At 38.9% G+C, this 23,629-nt stretch overlaps 1 protein-coding gene across 1 annotated transcript in view; it reads left to right on the top strand.

The window, feature by feature from the left end:
* MRPS27 (mitochondrial ribosomal protein S27) overlaps positions 1 to 23,629 on the top strand; it is a 1,668,787-nt gene that overhangs the window by 971,206 nt on the left and 673,952 nt on the right. The window lies entirely within an intron of this gene.

Genomic DNA, 23,629 nt, shown 5'->3' with positions numbered 1-23,629 from the left:
TTTCCCAGGAGCAAAAAGATCCAGGCAGCATAGTTTTAAGGATGTCAGCAACACACTACAAAGTGCACAATGGAGAAGGTTATGACCCCAGTTAAGTCATTTAGACTGATGCAGCCAAGCTTTCTTAGTGACCATGACAGAAGTGCTTAATAGGGTACAACCCAATGACTCCAGTTATAATGGGAGACATCAGTGCTCAATGATGAATGATAAAGGGATATTATTCAGCAGAATGGACCTCTCTATTAACCAAGGATTGTCCATAAAGAATACCACGCTTGAACAGATAGCTGCTCACAACTGTATTTGGTACCAGAGACAATTTTTTTACGTTTTTTAAATGCAATGTTTTTCCTTGCTTTTCTAGTACCATGGAACTGGGTCTCTCAGCAGTCTATGCAAGGGTGCCAAGACTTCCTGTGGTTAGGCACACATCTTTCAGTAGTAGTTAACCAAGCCCAGAAATGTTTGCAAACCTTTTACATTTGTATTGGAGGATATACTATGAACAGTCTTTACCTTCTTAGCTGAATAACAGGTACCATTTTTTATCCAGCACATGAAACAAATACTCTGTTTGTAACTTGCCAAATTCATGTTTTCACTTTTGTATTATTAGTATATATTATTGTAGCATCTGAAATACTTTCTGCTTGTTGCTATTGCTTAAATTTTTACTTTCTGTTTTTTCTCTGTGATGAATAAATCATCTGAATACTTATCTATTTTCAAATCCTTTTGTAAACTTTTCATAGTTCTTTGGAAAATATGTGAAGAACTTAACAAAACAGTAGTTTATTATAAAAAAAAAATCCTCAATGTGTATTTATTATTTTGTATTTCTTAACTCGTCACTCAGCTGTACTTGTTAAACAGGTGCTAAAACATTTTTTTGAGAACAACGTTCTTCCACTCAGCATAGCCAATAACTCCTCTATTGTAGACACAGCATATACCTCTGTATCAGCAGCTTGGTTCATTGTTAGCTTGTAATCACCACCATGATGGAACAGATTTGTTCATCTCTCTTACTGGGCAATATATGCAACCATTCACTTATTCCCTGAATTTGTTATATTTGCTTTCTTTAATCTTTCCAACTCTTTTTGCAAATATCTGTTTCATTCAAAAGGTAGGAAATAACCCTTACAGAATTCTGAAAGAATATTCAGATTCATCACAGATAGCAGTTACCACATAGTACATCTATTTTCACTTAAAGACAGCAGAATGAATTTAAAGCACTTACATTCATTCACCACTGTTTAACACACCAGTTTAACTGTTTCCACTTCAAAATTTGCATTTGAAATTGTTGCATCCAACACAAAGTTAGGTCTTTTTTACCATAACTAACTAATACCAGCTTTTCCTTCTGTTTTTCTTAACACACCATAACCATGATCTGGTCCAGAACTGACAAAATGAGCCAGTATATCTTTTAAGTTTAGCTAAGGTAGCTTGTAGTGGTTTATTTTAGAATATCATATAAACAACTTATCTGATATAGAAACATTTCTATTCGACATTATTCTCCATGTGGATTTTTATCATCAAGTACAAAAAGAGTTAATTAATCCCTAATTGTAAAGGCATGCTGCCATATAACAGTGAAAATATTGTACTTCTACTATTTTGGCCACCTTTTTGTACGTAAAGTTTTTCTTTTAACAGATGACTATGTCTTGCTGCCACTTGCTTCATTTATATGTCCCCATTTCCCACAATTATGGCACTCTGTCTCTTTAGAATTGAGGCCTTACGGCCTATATTTATAGTGATAACATGATATTTACCTTTTGGGTTTATTACTTGAATTTTAGCTTTATGCATTGCACCAGGTGATACCTTATGCCTCCTCAACTTTTATGTATCTGTAACTGTCATAACCATACTCGGGACAGAAAAGTTCTTGGAAATGTATAATTCATTTCAGCTTTCTTTGATATGCCACATAATTCTCATGCAACATACTGTGCCCCTATAAGTCTGGGAAAATGGAACTCCAGCTGCTTTAGTGCCATCTATTATTTACTGGGTGCTAGTCCAAAGTAAGGAAACAGGAATGGGTTTCAAGCCCAGCAAGGAAACCAAAGGGAGCACAGTGTGCTTCCCATGCTAAAAGAATGTGATTGCCACAAATCATATACAAGAAACCTCTGTGTCACCACAGATTGTCCTCTTCCAGAGAACCTCTGTGACTTCTTGAACTCTCTCTCCTTCCAAATAATATATCCGTTCCAGTGAACCATCCTGTTGATGCCTAGTATCGAAAGTTAGACCTATGACCCTTGCCACATGTGTTAAAGAAAGGAATTCTTTCACGTATAATTGCATGTAACATGGCCTGAAGACCTCATTGTAAGATGCCTTAGGTTTGGAAAAATATCCCATTTTTACTATTCTTATCCATTTTGTTCATTAAAACATTACCTGTCTCCCTAAGGAGAAGCCCTGCCTAAAAATCATAGTTCCTAAAGCTTGGAATGACATTCTTTGATAAAGATTCTCCTTTCAGCAATGTCCAGCTCTCAAATACATTCTTCATTAATGTACTTCCTGCTGCCAAACCAAAACTGATCAGTCCTGTCTACATAGATGACCTGGTTATCTGGTGCCATTTATCTGACATTACCAGAGCCAGTTGGACTTACAGAGCTACTTGGCTGCAATATTATTATGGATTTAAGAGAAATTACTTCTCACAGAAAAAAAAACTGAAACAAAAAACACATGGTACTCAAAATTGTCTAGCACCACATTAGTATTACATAGCAAAATGTATCTCACACACACAGAAATAACTTCTACATTCAGAACATGGCAGGACAATATGGCATGGAACATGGCAGCAGCGCATGGCATGGAACATGGCATGGCACATGGCATGGAACATGGCAGCAGCACATGGCATGGAACATGGCAGTGGTGCATGGCATGGAACATGGCAGTGGCACATGGCATGGAACATGGCAGCAGCACATGGTATTGAACATGGCAGTGGCACATGGCATGGAACATGGCAGCAGCACATGGCATGGAACATGGCATGGCATGGAACATGGCAGTGGCACATGGCATGGAACATGGCAGCAGCACATGGCATGGAACATGGCAGTGGCACATGGCATGGAACATGGCAGCGCTCCTTGCCATGAGGCATGAGGTACAGTTATTAGAGATCTCCTCACACAACCAGAATGCAGTCCAGCCTGCCACACCTGGTAATGTCCCAAACCAACCCCACAATCACTGTGATATCTAAAACAAAATATCTAAGTTCATGGTCTTGGCTCAGGAAACAGAACTACCGTATAAGACATTAACCACATATTATGTTACCATTAAGAAGGACTCCCGATTGAAATATCAGAACTTGTAACACTGAGTGCTGCCACATTGAAAAAAAAACTCAAATTAGGGGTGGAGGGAAAATTTACCTGCATCCTTGATGTGGGTGCAAGTCCCACTATCCCCAAACTTATGTATTCCACCTCTGAGATCAACATACCTAGTAGAAAAAGGCTTATTCCAAGAAATGGCAATCTTGAGACTTGGCATATGTAAGTCTATTTTGTTTTTATTTTTTGGCCATTCAGTCTCCATATTGCAGGTCTGACCACTCAAATAGTTTCTGTTAAGAAGTACACTGGTCAACTACTTGGCACCCTAATATGCAATCTGTAAATTGATGGACTTCTGTCAAATCCTACCAAGTATGTTCAAAGCTCTCAAAAGATTTATACACAGGTTTTAATTCAGAATAGTTCATGTAATGATTTGTTGTTAGGAACTACCAATAATAAAGGAGGCAAAGCATTATTCACTTTGTATCCTGCGCATTATTACTGCTCCCACCATTTGTAAGATAAGGCGTTTAGATATTATAACCCAATTCATACTCTTTAAACATTGTAAAGTGAGAGCCATATGCAAGTGTAGCCTTCACCTCCATATCTAATTCACCTCAGTCTGATCAATGTATAGTATTAGTGTCACTGTACCTTAAAAAGACATGTATTAAACTAGCTATGACTGAGTCTATGGCCATAACTTTATATATTTATTTCCCTTCTTTATGTATGTATTTATTTATTGACATAAATAGATTGGGCCAAGGTGGTCTAGTTTCAGTCACAACTTTTTTACAATAAAATATGTGTAAAATAAAAGCAAACTACAACATCACAGCAAACATATATATGCTCAAAACATGTCTATTGCACTACACTGGATTGTTATTATTGAAACATAACCAATTATTACAGGTGTGCTACAAAGACGGCATCAGGTTATATTACTACAAACAGCTTCCAAAATTCTAAATAAAACCCATCCAGCTACTCAAGATTAATGTCCAGTTTCCTTCATGTTATATTAATCCCTAATTGTAAAGGCATGATATAATAACAACCATCCTGTAGCCTTCACATAGACCCATTACTGAATACAGTGCAGTGTCCTGCAACCTTCACACAGACCCATTACTGAATAAAGTGCAGTGTCCTGCAGCCTTCACACAGACCCATTATTGAATACAGTGCAGTGCCCTGCAGCCTTCACACAGACCCATTATTGAATACAGTGCAGTGTCCTGTAGCTTTCACACAGACCCATTACTGAATACAGTGCATTGTCCTGCAGTCTTCACACAGACCCATTACTGAATACAGTGCACTGTCCTGTACCTTCACACAGACCCATTATTGAATACAGTACAGTGTCCTGCAGCCTTCACACAAACCACTATAGAATACAGTGCAGTGTCCTGTAGGCTTCATACAGGCCCATTACTGAATACAGTGCAGTGTCCTGCAGCCTTCACACAGACCCATTATTGAATACACTGCAGTGTCCTGAAGTCTTCACCCAGATGCATTATTGAATACAGTGCAGTGTCCTGCAACCTTCACACAGACCATTAGTGAATACAGTGCAGTGTCCTGCAGCCTTCACACATACCATAATTGAATACATTGCAGTGTCCTGTAGCCTTCACACATACCATTATTGAATACAGTGCAGTGTTCTGCAGCCTTCACACATACCGTTATTGAATACAGTGCAGTGTTCTGCAGCCTTCACACATACCATTATTGAATACAGAGCAGTGTCCTGTAGCCTTCACACAGACCCATTATTGAATACAGTGCAGTTTCCTGCAGCCTTCACACATACCATTACTGAATACAGTGCAGTGTCCTGTACCTTCACACAGACCCATTATTGAATACAGTGCAGTGTCCTGTAGCCTTCACACAGACCATTATTGAATACAGTGCGGTGTCCTGCAGCCTTCATACATACCATTACTGAATACAGTGCAGTGTCTTGTAGCCTTCACACAGACCCATTATTGAATACAGTGTAGTGTCCTGTAGCCTTCACACAAGCCACCTGAAACACCTTGAAAATGTAAAGTTACTTAATAGGAACATTATAGATTTGGAAAATTTGATCTCTTCAGAAAACTGTCAAGACTTGTCATTGTATTTCATTTCTTACAGCTTCCTTAGATTTGACCACTGTCTGGTCTATGAGATGAAATCTGGTCCAGTTCTACTTGATAGTGTGTGCCTGGAATACATATTTGGGGGAACTAACACAAGACTGATGAAAATAATACTATAAATAAACATCAGTAGCAGAAAAAAAGTGACGTGTGAAATACATTTCCAAAATTATGGAATAATATTAATGAGTCAGTCATTAACCTCCTTCAAAAATAATATTAATACAAATATGGGATGTAGAAAATGATGACATTTGGTATTGCAATCTAATTTCTTAAAAGACATTGGAATGTAAGACATTGAACCTAAATGCCAATAAATGTGCACATCTGTACAATTTGTATTAATCATCATGATTGTTATTAAAGTTATCAAATTTACATTTATATAGACATAGAAAAGCCTAACACTGCCCAGTTGTTATACCAATTATTATAACTCATTGGTATAATGGCTTCCATCATTACCATGCAGTTCCCTTGTCATCTTAGCTATATAGCTCTATATTCAAATTCTTAACTGTTGTCAAAGTCCAAAAGCAAAACACCATATAGATCCTCATCAGATAAATTTACAGATAATTTTAGCTCTATACTTTGGGCATCCATTTATACTCTTCTGAATGTTTAAGAGATCATTACCAAATCACACATCTATTATCTGATTTAGCATGCAGTTCATCTGGGATAAAACTGTATATATATATATATATATATATATATATATATATATATATATATATATATATATATATATATATATGCAAAGCAATTCTGACCCCGCCCTGATGGGACTGCTGCATATCCGCAAATCAAGCTCCACTCGAGTAACCCACACAGGAGACCTCAACCTGGTCTGTGGCATCAATAGGACTTATTGGCAGGACAGATTTGTGTCCCAGAGACTCCCCCTTTTGTGGAATAGGGTCCCTCTCCATGTAAAGCAGAGTACCTCATTAAACCTTCTTAAGTGCAACCTGGATAACTGAGTGGGGAACAGAAAATACACCCCTGGGATTCCACCTATGTCTCTGCTGGGCAATGGCATAGGGTGCTGACTTGTTGGAACATGGGCTAAATTCTAGGCTAGGCTTGTAAGGGGCTCAGGGCCAATAGCCTAGTAACTTCCTATGATCCTATGATCCTATATATAAACTAGGCAAAACCTACACTATTCTTCAACATCTGTTAACAATGCATTATATGATAATCACCAATCCTAATAATACATATCCTCATCTGTAATTTTCTCCTGTAATACTCTTGCCTTCTTTTGTCTTTATTAAAAATATGGTAATGTAAAGCAAAAAAAACTTAATTTGGTAACTAGGCAATTTTGCCCAGTACATTGCTCCTCTTTTTTGTCATAGATAAGCTAGTTTGCCCACATAAATACTGCATGTATATATATTTTTTAAACTGACGTCCATCTCCCTTTCTACATATCCTTTACTACTCAGTACAGAGGGCAACAGCATAATAAATAGGCAATTCACGCACTTCATAATTTTCTCCACTATAATGTGTCATAAATTAATGCAATGCATTAGTACAAATTTTGTCCAAATATAACTCTAACTTTATCTTCTCCAGACATCAGAGAAATAAATATGAGATATAAAGGCCTGCTATGATTTCTTTTAACACAATTGTTTTTTTTTAAATATATCCAGTATGGCCATTCTCATAAAGTATAATCAGTGTGACTGTTATAGAAGTTTCCCATCATACATTGAACATACTCCTCTTATAGCCCACCCTCCCATGCTCCCAATGAGACTAAGTAGACTCTAATTATGAGTGTGTAACTAAAAAGGGGAAAATGAAAAAGATCAGCCCTTAAGTCAGGACACCCAACTTGTGTTTTGGTCAATATATCCCAAAAGAATGCACTTATATAAGTAGCTTGTATCAGCCAATAATCCTCACATTACTAGCCACTTAAAGTATATACAGCTTCCATCCCTAACATTTTAGACATAGCTGAAGGAGCTCACTATATACTTCCTCATACATATATCAAGAATATTAGTATTTAATTTAACTTGTCATTTACTGAAACATAATCCAGCTTCCCTAGTGCTAAGCAGTGTCTTCCGTGCGTACAATCATGAATACAATATATATATATATATATATATATATATATATATATATATATATATATATATACACATATATCTATCTATCTATCTATATATATATATATATATATATATATATATATATATATATATATATATATATATATATCTATATAGGTTCATAAGTTGGTACTAGGCTATCGGCCCTAGGGCCTATACAAGCCTAGCTATAACAATTCCCTGGCTATTTCTTCCCACAATATTTACTTCCCTGGACCCCTGTCTAGCAGGGCGACTGACGTGATCCCTGGGGTGAATGTCCTATCTCCTATCCAACCATCAAGGTTCCATTTGAAGAGGGCCAAAGAGGTGCTCTGCTTGACATGTATGGGCAGTGTATTCCAGAGTATGGGGAGTTTCTGGGTCAGGAACCTATCCATCCAGCATGTTTTATTCATAGTGATGACAAGGTTTAGATCCCTGGAGCATGTATCTCTGAAGGATTGGGATTTCTTTAAGTGTTGCATGTCCAACAGCTCTGGGTTTGACATGGCCTTGTATGTTAAGCAGAGATTGCCTTTGAGTAGACGATATGCGACAGAGTATAGGTGGAGTTTTTTTAGACAATCAGCATAGGGCATCTGCTTGAGGCCTGTGATTCTTTTAGTGATGTATTTCTGCGGCCTTTCCAGTTGTTGCAGATGTCTTGAGAGGTACATACCAAATGGGGCATTGTATTCTATAATGGGTCTAATGAGGGATGAGTACAGTGGGACAATGACCTCCTTTTTTCTGGATGAAAATCCCTTAGTGATGAGGTGTGCCACATAGAAGGATTTCCTGACTGTTGTGGCGATGTGGTTATTGAAGGTGAGACCACTGTCCACCTGTGTCCCTAAGTCTCTTATCACACTTTTGGTGTTTAGTGTACTGCCACCTATGTGGTAATTCATGGGTACATGTTTTTTCCCAAAGGGGATAACCATACATTTCTTGACATTGAGCTTGAGCCCATGGCTCTGGCATCAAGCATCTGTTTCTGTAAGGCCCTTTTGTAGAATATACACATCATTTGGGGATTCAATAATGGCTCCCAGTTTGCAGTCATCTGCAAACTTTGTTAGCCAGAGTCCCTTAGTGTTGGCCTGTACTTCAGAGAAGTAGATGCCAAACAAGAGTGGTCCCAGGATTGAACCCTGAGGTTTTCCACTTGTCGCTTGTTTGGAGCTGGATTTGGAGTTGGCTACTTTTACAGTGTGGTTTCTGTCAGTAAGCCAGTTGGCAACCCATCGAGTGACGTAGGGATTACTGCCCAGCTTACTAAGTTTATCTATGATTCCAGAGTGGGGGATGGTGTCAAAGGCCTTGGTGAGGTCCAGATAGGCTGTGTGGACCACCTTACCCCTGTCCACAGCTCTGGAGACTGATTTGAAGAAGTCAATCAGGTTCAGGAGACAAGATCGGCCCTTCACAAACCCAAATTGCATGGGTTCCAGTATTTGAAGGTTGCCAATGTCTTTGTTTATAAGTTCCATGATAATATGTTCCATGGCCTTGCAGATCAGGCTCATCAGAGTGATGTGGTGGTAGTTTCCAGGATCCAAGGTGGATCCCCCCTTGTGGAGTGGGATAACTGTAGCTGTGCGTCAGTCAGTGGGCACGAAGCCTGAGGTGAGGCTATGATTAAACATGACACTTTGTTGAGGTGCCAGTTCGTTTTGTAGTTCATGCAGTACACAGTCTGTGATATTGTCTGGTCCCATGGATGCTGTATTCTTAGCTTTGGAGAGTGCATTTTTTACCTGTGTGGCCATTATTACCGGAATTTGGCAATCTTTCGGTATTGAGATGGGCCCTTTAAGGGGTGAGAGGGGGGTGAAGTTGGCACTGAAACGATCTGCCAGGATACTGGCAATATCCTTGGGATCAGTATATTTAATGCCATTCTGTTGCAGCTCAGAGCAGATCTGAGAATTGCCATTTAGATTATTGACATAGTTTATAGAATGCCTTGTGGTTGTCTTTGGAATCTTTGACAATTTTATTTTCATAACTAGCTTTGGAAGATTTTATGAGGGATCTCAGCTTCTTACTGAGGCTGGTAAGGGAGATTTTTGCATCCTGGGATTTTCCTCTTTTCTGCAACAGTTTCTTCCTTTTGTTGTAAAGTTTGTTTATGGCAAGGGACCACCAGATTTGCTTCCTTTTTTTGGAGGAGAGTGTCTTGGTTCTATTGGGGATGACACAATTCATGCATGAGTGGATCTGCTCGTACAGTGCCTTAGTGTAGAATTCAGTTGAACTTTCACTTCCCGTCTGCATGGGTTTCATGAAGTTTGTCACTTCTGACTTGAGTAGCATGAAGTTGTCTTTGGAGAAGTTTTTATGGAGGTTTCCTTACTGGGGGTTGGGGGTGGGATGTGGATGTCAAGGGTGATTAGCTTATGATCAGACCTGACCAATGAGGGGGTGACCATAGGTATGGAGCATCGATTTCCTATGTTGATAATGACCAGGTCTAGGATACTGGAGCCCCTGGTAGGACTAAGGATTAGTTGATCCAGGGCATTGGAATTTATGAATTCCAAGAACCGGTGTTGGTACACAAGTAGTTTTCCCAGTTAATGGCAGGGTAGTTGAAATCATCCAGTATTAGGGTGTTTGGTTGTATCTTAATATTTTCCAGTATGTTTAGAAATGTGTAGTGAGAATTTTGGGGCATGGTGGGGGATCTGTAGCAAGCTACAGTTTGGATTGCAGTCTTACCTGGTGTTAGTTGCACCTGGGGAATTTCAGACGCATTGTGTTTGGCAACTAGCCTGGTGTTGTGAATATCCTTGGTGAATATGGACACTCCTCCACCTTTAGTGTTTTGATTCTGGAGAGTTGTAGCCTGGTATTGCAGGGGTGCTCTCTGGAGCCTTGAGCCAGGTCTCAGTTACTGCACGGATATCAATGCTCTCCATTTTTAGGAGTGCCTCGAGAAAGTGCATTTTGAGGTTTAGACTTCTAGCATTGAGTAGCATTACTTTCAGATTTTGCATGCTTGTACCTGTTACGGTGGTGGTTTTGTCCTTTGAACTTTACCTAAAAAAAGATATATATTTATAACTACATATATATATATATATATATATATATATATATATATATATATATATATATATATAAAACCAGTTTGTTCTAAATGATTTACTCTTGCTCAATTAATATCCTATTATTCATGCATTATAATTGAATTTTCATGAAAAACGCAGCTTATAGTACAAAGCAGAACATTTTTTTTTCTAATTCTGTTATTTCAGTATGCTTTGTAGCTCTCTATAATCCACAAAAAATAAACAATCCAATAAATTACCTTTTCAAAACATTCACAAAATAGATTTTCTCCTTCATTTAGTAACATGCAATCATATATATATATAATGTGTCAGCTAATTCTAATTCAAGGTGAACAGTATGCATACATATTTATTTGTTTGTTTACCACGTACTTTGTTAAGGGGTAGAACTTTGACACAGGTGAACAATTTTCAGGTCAAATAAAGTTTACTTTGTACGACAATCAGGAGTGTGGAGTTTTGGGATCTGAGATTATAAGTGGATATGCTTTTGCATGGTCTACAAATGCTGCAGGTTTCCAATTGCAATATTTAGTAGGCAAATGATAAGACGTAGGAAGCACCTTTGCTTTATAGGTAGTCAGTTGGGATTTTTGCAAAACTGAGCAGTGATGTGTTTTTTTTTCTGGGATTCTATGGAGAGGAATCAATGTATGTTGATAGATAACTGTTACTGAAGTGGTTTCTTTTTTCTAGGGTGCATTAATCATAATATGTAGCTGTATTTGAGCTAACGTGGTAACATTCCTGGAGATAGGAAGAGTGAAATTGTTTTTGTCTAGAAGAAAAGACTCTTAATTTTCGACTTTGAGATACCAATGTGGTATTGGAAGTTAAGGTATTGGTACAGCCAGGCCCCAAGGTACTTAAAGTATTTTATAGTTTCTTATGTTTTTATGGTTTCCTTGTTGTTGTGCAGTATGATGCACTGTTCCAGAACAAAGGAGAGTTTTTGTCTGATGCTGGAAATCATGGACTTTGTTTTGTTGATTTTGAGGATTAGTTTATTGTGTGTTGACCATTGTGCTAGCAGGCTGAGATCCTTTTCTCTCTCTGTTTAATGGCTGAATAAGATGTGCTGGTTCTATAAATGACTGAATCGAGTGTGTAGCCTTTGAACCAGGCGAGGGAGTCCATGCTAATTCATGCTCTTATTAGGTTGTTAAGGAATAGTTCATGGTCCACAAAGTCAAAGTTCTTGGTAAGGTCATTAGATACTGCTCCAGTAAAAAGGCCTTTGTTCATATTTATGAAAATGCCTCCTGTTAAGGTGCAGAGGGTGATTATGCTGCAGCTTCTTGGCCAAAATCCATGTTGTTGGTATAATCAGATGGCTCTATTTTTTGATGTGGTCAGTTGGCTGAGTGAAAATAATTCTCCTGAAGACCTCCTCAGGCCTGGTCTGAAGTAGTTGGAGTCTTTGGGTTTAGACAGCTTTGCTTTGATTGTTGTTTTCTTCCATTCATCAAGCACAGTAATTTGATCAAGTAGAGGTTGTCTAGCTGAAGGAGGGAAGGGGGTTAATATGGTCTCTATATGTTGTCAGAAACCAAACACACATGCACAGAGTACAAGATTCGATCCTGACCTCCAGCCAATGCCTGTGTGGATTTTTGCATGTTCCCCCTTTGCCATTGAGGGATTCCTCTCACTTCCCAAAAAACATGCTGGGTGTTTCCACCTCAAACTCACTCAAAAACTGAATGAAGTTGTGGGCAATGGTTGCTTTAAGCATCAGCTGTGATGCACAGTATCCTCTAGGTAGGAGAATACTGACTACAGACTGTGCTTAGTGTCAGATAGCCACTAAATGATGTAAAATGTGGCTAAAGGTGATTTAATCATGTTGACTAATGTCACCAAAAATAGGCATTGGTATTTGTTGGTGATAAATAGGCTCTGGAGCCAGCCTACTCTAACTTATACAAGGGACCAAAGTTAATGGTGAGAGGGATCCATGTTTCTCTATTGGCCAGTGTGTATCTGTCATAAAGCCAATAAGCCCTGGGTCAATAAGCTACTGGCTGGCCAGTGTTCAATTCTCCATCTTGAGTTACGTGGGATAGTTCTGTTGAGTGAAAGTGACATGTAAATCCAACTGACCTGCCAAACATAAACTAAGGATAGCTACAGTCAATATCCTTTCACTAACAGGGTGCAGCTTGGAAGTGGATGATATGATGGCAAGGAGAAGGCTAGTGTATCCAGGAGACAAGATGAAAGGGCAGTGTGGACAACCACTTGGTATGGGAACCAGAGTCTTGTACTCAAGGGAATGACAAACTAGAAATGATGTGGGAATTGTGGTGAGGGAGAGTCTCCTGAAGATAGTGAAGGATATCATCAGAATTAGTGATAAACTCATGGCAATAAGGCACCAGTGTAAAGATAGGGCACTATTCATAATTTCAGCCTGTGCCACTCAGCAGACTTGTGATAGCAAGGGAAAAAATGCATTCAGGCAGCTGTTGCAGGACCTACTAGATAAATTAGAGTTGGTGTTGATAATGAAAGACCCAAATGTTCATAGTGAAAATGACAAAAGAGGTTATTTGACCTTCTGATCTACTTGGGTGAGACAACAGTAATGAAGGGGAGGCCATTCAAGGTCTCTGTAATGTTGGCCAACACATGGTTCCAACACATAGCTCATCATGAAAGACAGTCACAAGATCACATACAAGTGACTCGGCAGATGGCACAAAGGGTGTAAGGCAAAGATAAAAAGATAAAGTAGATTTCCTTCCCGCTACTTTACAGTGTTATTGGCATAACAATTTTAATACTGAATTGAACAGTCTGGTCTGACTTATTGCCGCTAATATATAGTGAGCTTTGAAATGATATATTGATGTCGTAGGAGAATCTAACTGTGAATACCTGCATTATATGTATCCTTCATGCTGATTATAGTGATTTCTTTTGAAATAGCATTTCTAATGTTGAATACGAACAAGTATTGATTGTCTCATTATGTATCTTATCTGCCATTATTACTATATGTAAGGTCCTTTGCACTGCTTCCTCATATGTTTTTTGTAAATGAACAGTATTGTTTTGAATATTTGTGCATGTCATATGCCACTTACTGAATGAGAAGGTCCTTAGTACTGCTCCTTTATTTTTTACACTCTAGTATCTTTAACACCTATATCCAAGTGCCCTTTAGATTACTTCCTATATTGCCTCAACCGCATGCAAACTCTCAGCCTCCTTACCTGCTACCACGCATCCACACTTATCTTCTATTCTCTTATCCACCCACACTCAACTACACTCACCTTCTACACTTTTTAAACGTAAAACTGACTATGTACACATCATAATCTAATGCTACCCTACTCTCTGCTTCTTTTTTTTCCAGTCAACTCAATCTATACTCCCACCCGCCCAGGAAAGAAAGCAACCCAGTGATCGGGAAATAAAGAAACCAGACAATAAGAACTAAAACAATACAAACGGAGGTCCTAGTCTCCCAGCTAAATTGTGCTCTGTGCAACTAAAGTGCATGTAAGCTCCTGTTTGTTTAATTACCTGGTCCTCTAGGAAGGAGAGTTTTGTATAACTCCCTACTCAAGCTAATCTAAATATAACTGTGATTTTTAGCTTAAGCCCAACAGCGTTCACACTTGCAGGGTTCCCTAGCTTTTACAGTAGGTGGCAGCAATCAACCACAAATCCTCCCAAATAGCCTCACCTACATAGCTCTCTAAAGGCTTTCGATCCAAACTAATCTTTTTAGTAGCCTTTCCAGGTCTACCTTCTTACCTTGTTTGCTTTTAGACTTCACCCTAAGAAACATCCCTAAACTTTAACCTTTAAAGTTTATTAACTAAATTACCTTCTATAGACACTATCTTTCTATCAGTGCACAGCTATTACCTGCAACCACTGATGCTTTTCTGGCGCTCACCTCTGCTGGTTCTGTCCTCGCTCCGTTCGCTCTACAGGCTCACTCCGCTCCCCTACCCTACCCCCATTCCCACCCCACCCCCACCACAACTATACTTATACTTATCCATAATCACCTGACACAGGTCCTGCTCCAATAATCTGCTCCAATCAATTAACACCACTCACAAACCACACCCCAACCCCACCTCACAACTACACCACTTATACCATTTCAAATTACAACACAATACAAATCCTTTTACCCTCACTCCTACTAGCCCTAATTTCTCTATCATACAGCACATCCATTCAAACATGCATTCCCCTAGACAATACCTCCTTCCATACAACACACACTATAAATTCTAAACACCCCCACATACATTTTCAAGTCTGTCCAACACTATTTAACACTAGTATTATCCTTCACCCCAAAGTACAACACACTTTCAACCATCAATAAAAAAGCAGCTTATATATCCCTCTCTACACTAAGCCAAGCCACCAAACACCTTTTCAAAATCAACATAATACTCCTTATAGCTAGTGACATTCACCCAAACCCAGGATCCTCTTCGTATGATCTCCCAAAGAAATGTCAAACTGATTTACTAATAATTAACATCAACACTAGAAGTATTTCCAACAAACTCCAAGAACTGCATGCCTTTATTACTCACTACTCTCCTGATATTCTAACTATTACTGAGTCCTGGCTAAAACAACATATCCCTAGTGAAGAAATCCTACCACCAGGCTTTAATAACATAAGACACGCTAGAACTAATAAGAAAGGTGGTGGAGTAGCAATACTGTTTAAAAATTAAATAAATCTAAAGTCATTCCATACCCCTCTACCTACTTTTCCTAATGCTGAAATCATAGCCTCTATCTTTAAATGAAAATAAAACAATTAACATCCTATGCTGCTATATCCCTTCCGGAAATAACTCACCAGTCATAGAAGAAATTATTCATTGGCTAAATCTGAATTCCCCTTAAGAAACTATCTTACTAGGAGACCTTAATACTGACTGGCTAGCATGTAGCTCTAGTAACCCAACCAATCAAATAAACCTCTATGGTTTCAGCCAACTAATTCTAGAACCTACCAGAATTGATAAAAGAAACCAAAAGCAAACCATTATAGACTGGACACTAGTCAATAACCCTAAACATCACTATCAGACTGGATGTTTACCAGATATACTCAGCGACCATATGCCCACTTTTCTCCTAAGAAAAAATACAACTAGTCAAAAACCCATTACCTACAGACTAATCAGAGATGATCAAAACTGTACCTCAGACAGCCCAAATAGTATATTAAAGCAATGTAATTTGCAACCTCTAAAACCCCTTCACCTTGATCAGGCAGTAGAATACTTTAATAAAACATTCATTTCAGTTCTAAACTCCATTGCACCAGAAAAAAAAAAATCAAAACAAAAACTATCTATGCTCCCTGGTTAAGTAGGGACACAAGGGCCCTACTAAAAACTAGAGATAAGGCCTGGAAGAAATGGAAACAAGAAAACACCTCTCAAACTAAACAAAACTATAATCAACTCAGGAACCTAGCTAAAAAACATACTAAACTAGACAAACAAAACTACTTCTTAGATCTACAAAACAAACACCCAAACAACCCCCAAAAGTTCTGGCACAGTATCGACTCCCTTCTGAATCCTGGCACTATCACTACCCCCACTCCTTCCACCTCCAAAGAAAACAACAATGATATAGCTTCCCAGTTTAATTGTTATTTCATAAACTCAATCCAATCTCTGTCCAACCAAATACAAAACTCCAACAACTCATCACTCACAATTGCTGAACCCCCCTCATCCAGTACCACTAATCTTCCATCGTTCTCTCTCCCACCTGTCCCTACATATAAAATTAAATAACTCCTTCAAATCCTAAAGCCCACTACTCTGGCAGCAGACAGAATACCTGCAAAATTCCTACAAATCGCAACGGACTCCCTATCCTATCCAGTATCAATCCTAATAAACAGATCCATTCAAGAAGCATATGTACCTCAGCTATGGAAAATATCCTACATTATACCTCTACATAAAGGTGGAAAATCTTATGACTTTTCCAACTATCGGCCTATAGCTATACTATCCCCCCTATCCAAGCTCTTAGAGAAATGCATACATTACCAAACCATGCAATATCTGAAAACAAACAATCTTCTCTCCCACACCCAACATGGTTTCCAACCTCACCACAGTACAACTTCTGCCCTTCTCTCCTTTACCAATCAAATTAACTATCAGAGAAACAACACTAACTATGTATCTGCAGTCTTCTTGGACCTGTCAAAGGCATTTGACATGGTCTTACATCCAAAACTATTGGATACCCTCCACTCACTATCCTTTACTTCCCCCACTATCTCCTGGTTCAAAAGTTATTTATCAGATAGGAAACAATCTGTGCAATGGCAAAATCGACTATCCCCCCCCTCTCCCAAACTCTATAGGGGTACCACAAGGCTCAATATTAGGCCCACTTCTGTTCTCTATTTTTACTAACAACTTACATACTGCCTCAAAACAAGCCTCACTAATACAGTACGCAGATGATTCGACACTCATTTGTGCAGCCCCATCTACCAACATCTTGCTAGAACAAGCCCAAGAATCATTTTCTTCTATAGAAACTTGGATCACAGACATCCAACTTATCCTAAACCCCAACAAAACAAAACTTCTCTTGTTCACCCCTAACAAAACAAAAACTACTCCCAATGATTTTTCCATCTTATCTAAAAATGGAACTATCATTTCCTCATGCACCCCTACAAAGCTCCTAGGGATATAAATAGACAACAACCTATCCTTTGCTTTGCACATAGCTCAAACTATCCAGAAAGTTCATAAAAAAATGGGAACCCTTTATAGACACAAAAACTTCCTCACAGACAAAGCAAGACTCACTCTAGCACAAACTCACCTCCTATCAACACTGCTCCAATACTGACACATATCAAAAAATCTCTTCTGGACAAACTAGAGTCATGTTATAATAAAATAGCCAAGTTTACTAACAACTCCCCTTTCAGAACACATCACTGCCAAGTACTAAAACAATTACAATGGCTAGAATTCCCTCACCTACTATCTTACTTGCATCTTACTTATGCCTACAACATCATAAACTACACAGAGAAAAACTCCAGCCCTACAACAGCTACTAACCTCCTACTCTCCTAGTCGCCCTCTCCGCTCATCAGACAAACCTCTCCTAAGTATCACATCTGCAAACAACACTGCTGGCAAAGCCTTTTTCTCCCACATTATAGCCAAAAAATGGAACAACCTTCCTTCTAATATATCCTCATCAACAACAAACTATAACTTTAAAAAACTATTAAAACCACATCTCAGGAAAAACTGGCTCTGTCCATGTATTACTTGAAAATTATTATATCCACACTCCTCCTCCACAACAATCTTAATATTATTTTTCACTAGTGCTTCCACACTTACATACATTCACTCCCTATCAAGCCACACTGGCCTTTTACCTCTTTCTCAGTACACTTACTAGAAAATGTAAACAATCTATTAATAGCAAATGTAGTCTCTACCTTCTCTTGAATATTTTGTCTACAGATATTGAAAGATACTGCTATTCTCATGTAACCCTATAGGAAGTATTGTGCTAGATTCTTTCATATGTATTTTTTGCTTATTATTTACTTGTCCTACAGTTATACTGTATTGCTTATTTTTTGTTTATTTTTACTTGTTATTCTTCTTGTCAAACATGGAGCTTTTCTCCCCGGGCATCCACTGAAAATGGACCTGGTCCAGTTGGATCTTTCCCGGTTAACAAATGTAAAATAAAATAAATAAAATAAATAAATAGTCAGACACCCTTCATAAGGAATGCCAGCAGTCGTCTGCTCACAGTCTGTAGGACATAAAAGGAAGATGGAAAGAGTGATTCCAGCCGCTTCTGAATGAAGAAAACCCCACAGAAGCTATACTATCCTAGACACAGCCTACAATAAAAATAGAAGAGGACCCACTGCAGAAGTAAGAACTGCACTAAAGCAAATGAAGCCAGGGAAAGCAGCAGGCTCAGATGAGACCATATCAGATATGATCAAGATGTTGGGTAAATAGGGGAGAAATGGGGTCTGACCATATTCATAGCTGTATAGAAAGAAAGATGTATCCCAGATGACTGGAGAATAAGCATACTAGTGCTAGTGTACAAGAACAAAGGATTCATCAGCTGTAACATTGTGAATGAATATTGCTCTGTAAATGTAGAATTTTTGATACTGAAATGCAGACCTTTTTATGAACCCAGAGAACTAAATGGCATCTATGTAGCAGCTGTGTGTGTGTGTGTGTGTGTGTGTGTGTGTGTGTGTGTGTGTGTGTATATATATATATATATATATATATATATATATATATATATACCACCAAGTGCTAATATCACTGAAGCACTGAGTATACTGCATAATATTATATGTGAGCTGCAATGCAAGAATTCTGACTGTGCATTTATGATAGCTGGTGACTTCAAAAAAGCAGATCTCATGAAGGTGCTATACACTACCAAATTGTGGATTTTCCCACAAGGGGAGCAAATACTCTGGACAAAGCTTACACTAACATAAAAGGGGCATACAGAGCTGTACAGCAATCAAACCTGGGTGGCTCTGATCATATCTTCATAAAACTAATACCAGCTTACAAACCTCTCTTGATCAGAGATAAGTCCACTGTGAAACAAATCAGGGTCTGGCATGAAGGAGCCATGGAACGTCTCAGGGGCTGCTTTGAAACCACAAACTGGGATGTCTTCAAAGAGGCAGCCATGGTGAAAAATCTGGTGAACATAGATCAATATACCGAGGCAACTATGGATTATATATCCAAAAGCGTGGAGGATGTAACAAACATCAAAAATATTAAAGTAAGAGCCAACCAAAAACCATGGCTAAACAGCAAAGTGTACGAGTTGCTGAGGGCATGAAACACTGCTTTCAGGGCAAAGGATAGGAAGGGTCTAAGTGTGGCAAGGGCTAATCTAAAAAAAGGGTATCAAAGAGGCCAAGAGGGAGTATGGAAAGAGGATACAATGATGCTTTGAGGATGTGAAAGACTCAAGAAGCCTGTGGTATGGTATTCAACAGCTAACTGACTACAAGACCAAGTCAGCTCAGTGAAATGATGGCACTGATTTTCTGGACAATCTAAACACATTGTATGGCAGGGTTGAAGAGAAAAATAACCTGGAGGCTGTAAAGCTTCTCAATGACCAAAAGGAGGCAGTACTTAACTTCAGTGCTGTGGATGTAAGGAACCAGTTGAGAAAAGTGAACCACAGGAAGACTGCTGGCCCTGATAATATTCTGGGGGAAGTACTGAAAGGTTGTGCAGACCAACTGAGCAGAGTCCTGATGGACATCTTCAATACCTCACTTGTCCAGGAAAAAGTACCAGCATGCTTCAGAGTAATGGTGAGTGTGGAAGAGAGGTGAAGAAGAGAGTACAGGCAGGGTGGAGTAGGTGGAGAAGAGTGTCAGGAGTGATTTGTGACAGACGAGTACCAGTAAGAGTGAAAGGGAAGGTCTACAAGAGGGTAGTGAGACCAGCTATGTTATACGGGTTGGAGACAGTGGCATTGACAAAAAGGCAGGGGTCAGAGCTGGATGTGGCAGAGTTAAAGATGTTAAGATTTGCACTGGGTGTGACGAGGGTGGACACGATTAGGAATAAGTATATTAGAGGGTTAGCCCAGGTTGGAAGGTTTGGAGACAAAGCCAGAGAGGCAAGATTAAGTTGGTTTGGACATGTGTTGAGGAGGGATGCAGAGTATATTGGGAAAAAGATGCTAAGGATGAAGCTGCCAGGTAAGAGGAAAAGAGGAGGGTCTAAGATAAGGTTTATGAATGTGGTGAGAGAGGACATGCAGGTGGTTGGTGTGACAGAGCAAGATGCAGAGGACAGGAAGAAATAGAAACAGATGATCTGCTGTGGCAACCCCTAATGGGAGAAGCCGAAAGAAGAAGAAGACGATGCTTCAAAGTTACCAACATAATCCCTCTGCCCGAAAAAGCCAACCCCACCTGCCTAAATGATTGCAGGCCAGTGGCCGTTACATCAAATGTAATGAAATGCTTTGAAAAACTGGTTAAAAGGCATTTGACTACAGTACTACCACAATCCTTTGACCCACTGCAGTTTGCCTACGGGGCAAACAGATCAACTGCTGATGCCATTTCGGTGGCACTTCACCTCATATTGGAGTATCGTGTACAAAAGAACAACTATGCCAGGCTGTTGTTCATAGATTACAGCTCCGCATTCAATACTGTGATTCCAATGCAACTTATAGAAAAGCTAATCAACCTTGGCATAAATAAAGGGCTGTGCAACTGGATCCTCGATTTCCTGACTGGAAGACCACAAAGGACCTGTGCTGGTAACAACACTTCAGGGAGTATTACAATCAACACCGGAGTACCCCAGGGCTGTGTGCTGAGTCCTCTACTGTTCACAATCCTTACCCATGACTGCAATGCAAAAGCTAGCAACAACCACATCATCAGATTTGCAGATGACACCGCAGTGGTGGGACTCATAAGTGGTGATGACAAGAGTGGGTACAGGAATGAGGTCAACTCCCTGATTGAATGGTACAATAACAGCAATTTGGACCTGAACATCAATAAAACAAAAGAAATTATTATTGACTTCAGAAATAGCTCTGCTGTGCACCTGCCCCTCAAGATGAATGGTGAAGAAGTGAAGAGAGTCCAGACTACAAAGTTCCTGGGGGTACATATATCAGAGGATCTTTCTTGGAGTACAAATACAGGCCCGCTAATTAAAAAAGCCCACCAGCGACTACACTTCATAAGAAGGCTGAGAAAAGCAAAGCACTCTATGAATGCTCTAATTACCTCTTATAGAGGAGCCATCAAGAGCATTATCACCAGCAACTGCACTGTATGGTTCGGTAACAGCACAATGGCCGAAAGAAAGAAACTGCCAAGAATAATAAGAACAGCAGAAAAGATTGTGGGCTCTAGTCTTCCTACATTACAGGAGCTCTTTGAAATGAGATGTAAAAAGAGGTCCCTCAAAATGCTGAGCAACACTTCTCATCCAGCGTATGGATGGTTCACTAAACTTGTACTGGTAGAAGGTTACAGAGTATCCGCTGCAGGACCACCAGATTCATGAATGTATTTTATGAAACTGCAATAAGACATATTAATGCAGAAGTAAATCTGGATGTATCAAAACTATAATAGATTGCTACTCTCTCATTCTTTTTTTCCATACAGAAATTCTATTTATTTATTGCATACAAAAATTAATATACTCTCATTTAAGTGCAATTCCAGTCACTTCCTTATGTGCAATACCACCCAATCTCACCTCTGTGTATAGTGTACTTTTCTTTATATGTGTTAATTATCCAGAAGTCAGTGTTGTCTAATGTAATAAATAGTATACAAGCATGTGCATCAGCTACTTAGATATTTAGTTTTGTACTATAGTTATTGTTTATTCCGTAATATCTATCATGTCTTTTTGTGATTGTTTCTCTCCTGTAAAAGAGCTGACACTCGAAATTTTGTTTATGTAGCACTTGTGTTTCCTAAATGACAATAAAGTTTCTTTGAATCTTTGAATCTACAACTGTGGTGAGTAGAAAGGTATCACACTCTTGTCATACTGCATAACAGTACTGGAAAGGATGACTGATAAATGACTATGCAGACTAGTAGAAAGAAAGATGGGAAATGAGCAATTCGGATTCAGATCAGGATGCAGCACAACTGACCCAATGTTTGTAGTGAGAGTGAAAAGAGGTTAAATGAGAAAAGAGTCCAATTTGGGGTCTATATTACCAAAGCAAAAAACCCTATGCACGAATACCAAAACATCGACCCCTATAGTGGGAACCACGAAAATCCCAAACGCACTAAACCGCAAAAAAAAATATATCGAACTGTTATAGTCAGCCAACCCCACCACCCGCTACATACTACCTACCCAAACAAAATAAATAAACCACATACATACACTAACCAAACCCTACTTCTAACCTAAACTAAAGCACCAAAACCCTACCTCCAACACTACAGTAAACCTGACAAACACAACTATCTATGCACTCTCCTTAACCCCTCTCTAACCCTAAGGTCCGTAACTACCGCACACTTCCCATACACACATACACCCAAACAAAATAAATAAAACACATACACACATTTAAAAAAAAAATCTACCGCCAACACTATACTAAACCCCACATACACAACTAACTATGCACTATCCTTAACCCCTCCCTAACCCTAAGGTCCGTAACTACCGCACACTTCCCCTACACACATACACCCAAACAAAATAAATAAAACACATACATACATTTAAAAAACACCTACTTCTAACACTACACTAACTCTCACATACATTACCTATCTATGCACTTACCTTAACCCAAATCCTAACACTAAATTCCTATCTATCGCACACTTACCTTACGGAGCTATATCTCAGACGGGCCAACCAAAACAAATCGGCATTTCGAACTTCACAGTTTTGAACTTTCGCGGTTTACGTACTTTGCGCAATACAGGTCGACGTCTTTGTATTTGCCTAAAGGAATCTTTGTTCTCGTAATAGGAACCCTCCAATGTGATATTCCTAGACATGAAGAAATCATACAAGTTCCCATGAAAGCTGATTTGGGCACTCCTGTGATGGTTCAAAGTCCCAGAAACTTTGGTAGAATTAATGCAGGCTATGTACAAGGCTTCACATACCTCTCAACTGTCCAGACTTTTGGCTCGTAATTTTGGTCTGTTCCTCATAAAATTTGTGATTTTCTGGCAAATCATTTCAGAATGAAGTCACTAAATAATGGCAATCATTTTAGTTTCAGACTTCATATCCTCCAGAAAATGCATGCTAAGACAAAACCCTTTATTCTAGTAATTTTCTAAGTTTATAAGAGCAATATTT

Source organism: Protopterus annectens, chromosome 2.part2, assembly GCF_019279795.1.
Source record: "Protopterus annectens isolate FY-2018-M chromosome 2.part2, PAN1.0, whole genome shotgun sequence".
In the NCBI taxonomy this organism is placed as follows: Eukaryota; Metazoa; Chordata; order Ceratodontiformes; family Protopteridae; genus Protopterus; species Protopterus annectens.
Note: the sequence above shows the minus strand (reverse complement) of the source record. Positions and strands in the feature narration are given on the sequence as shown.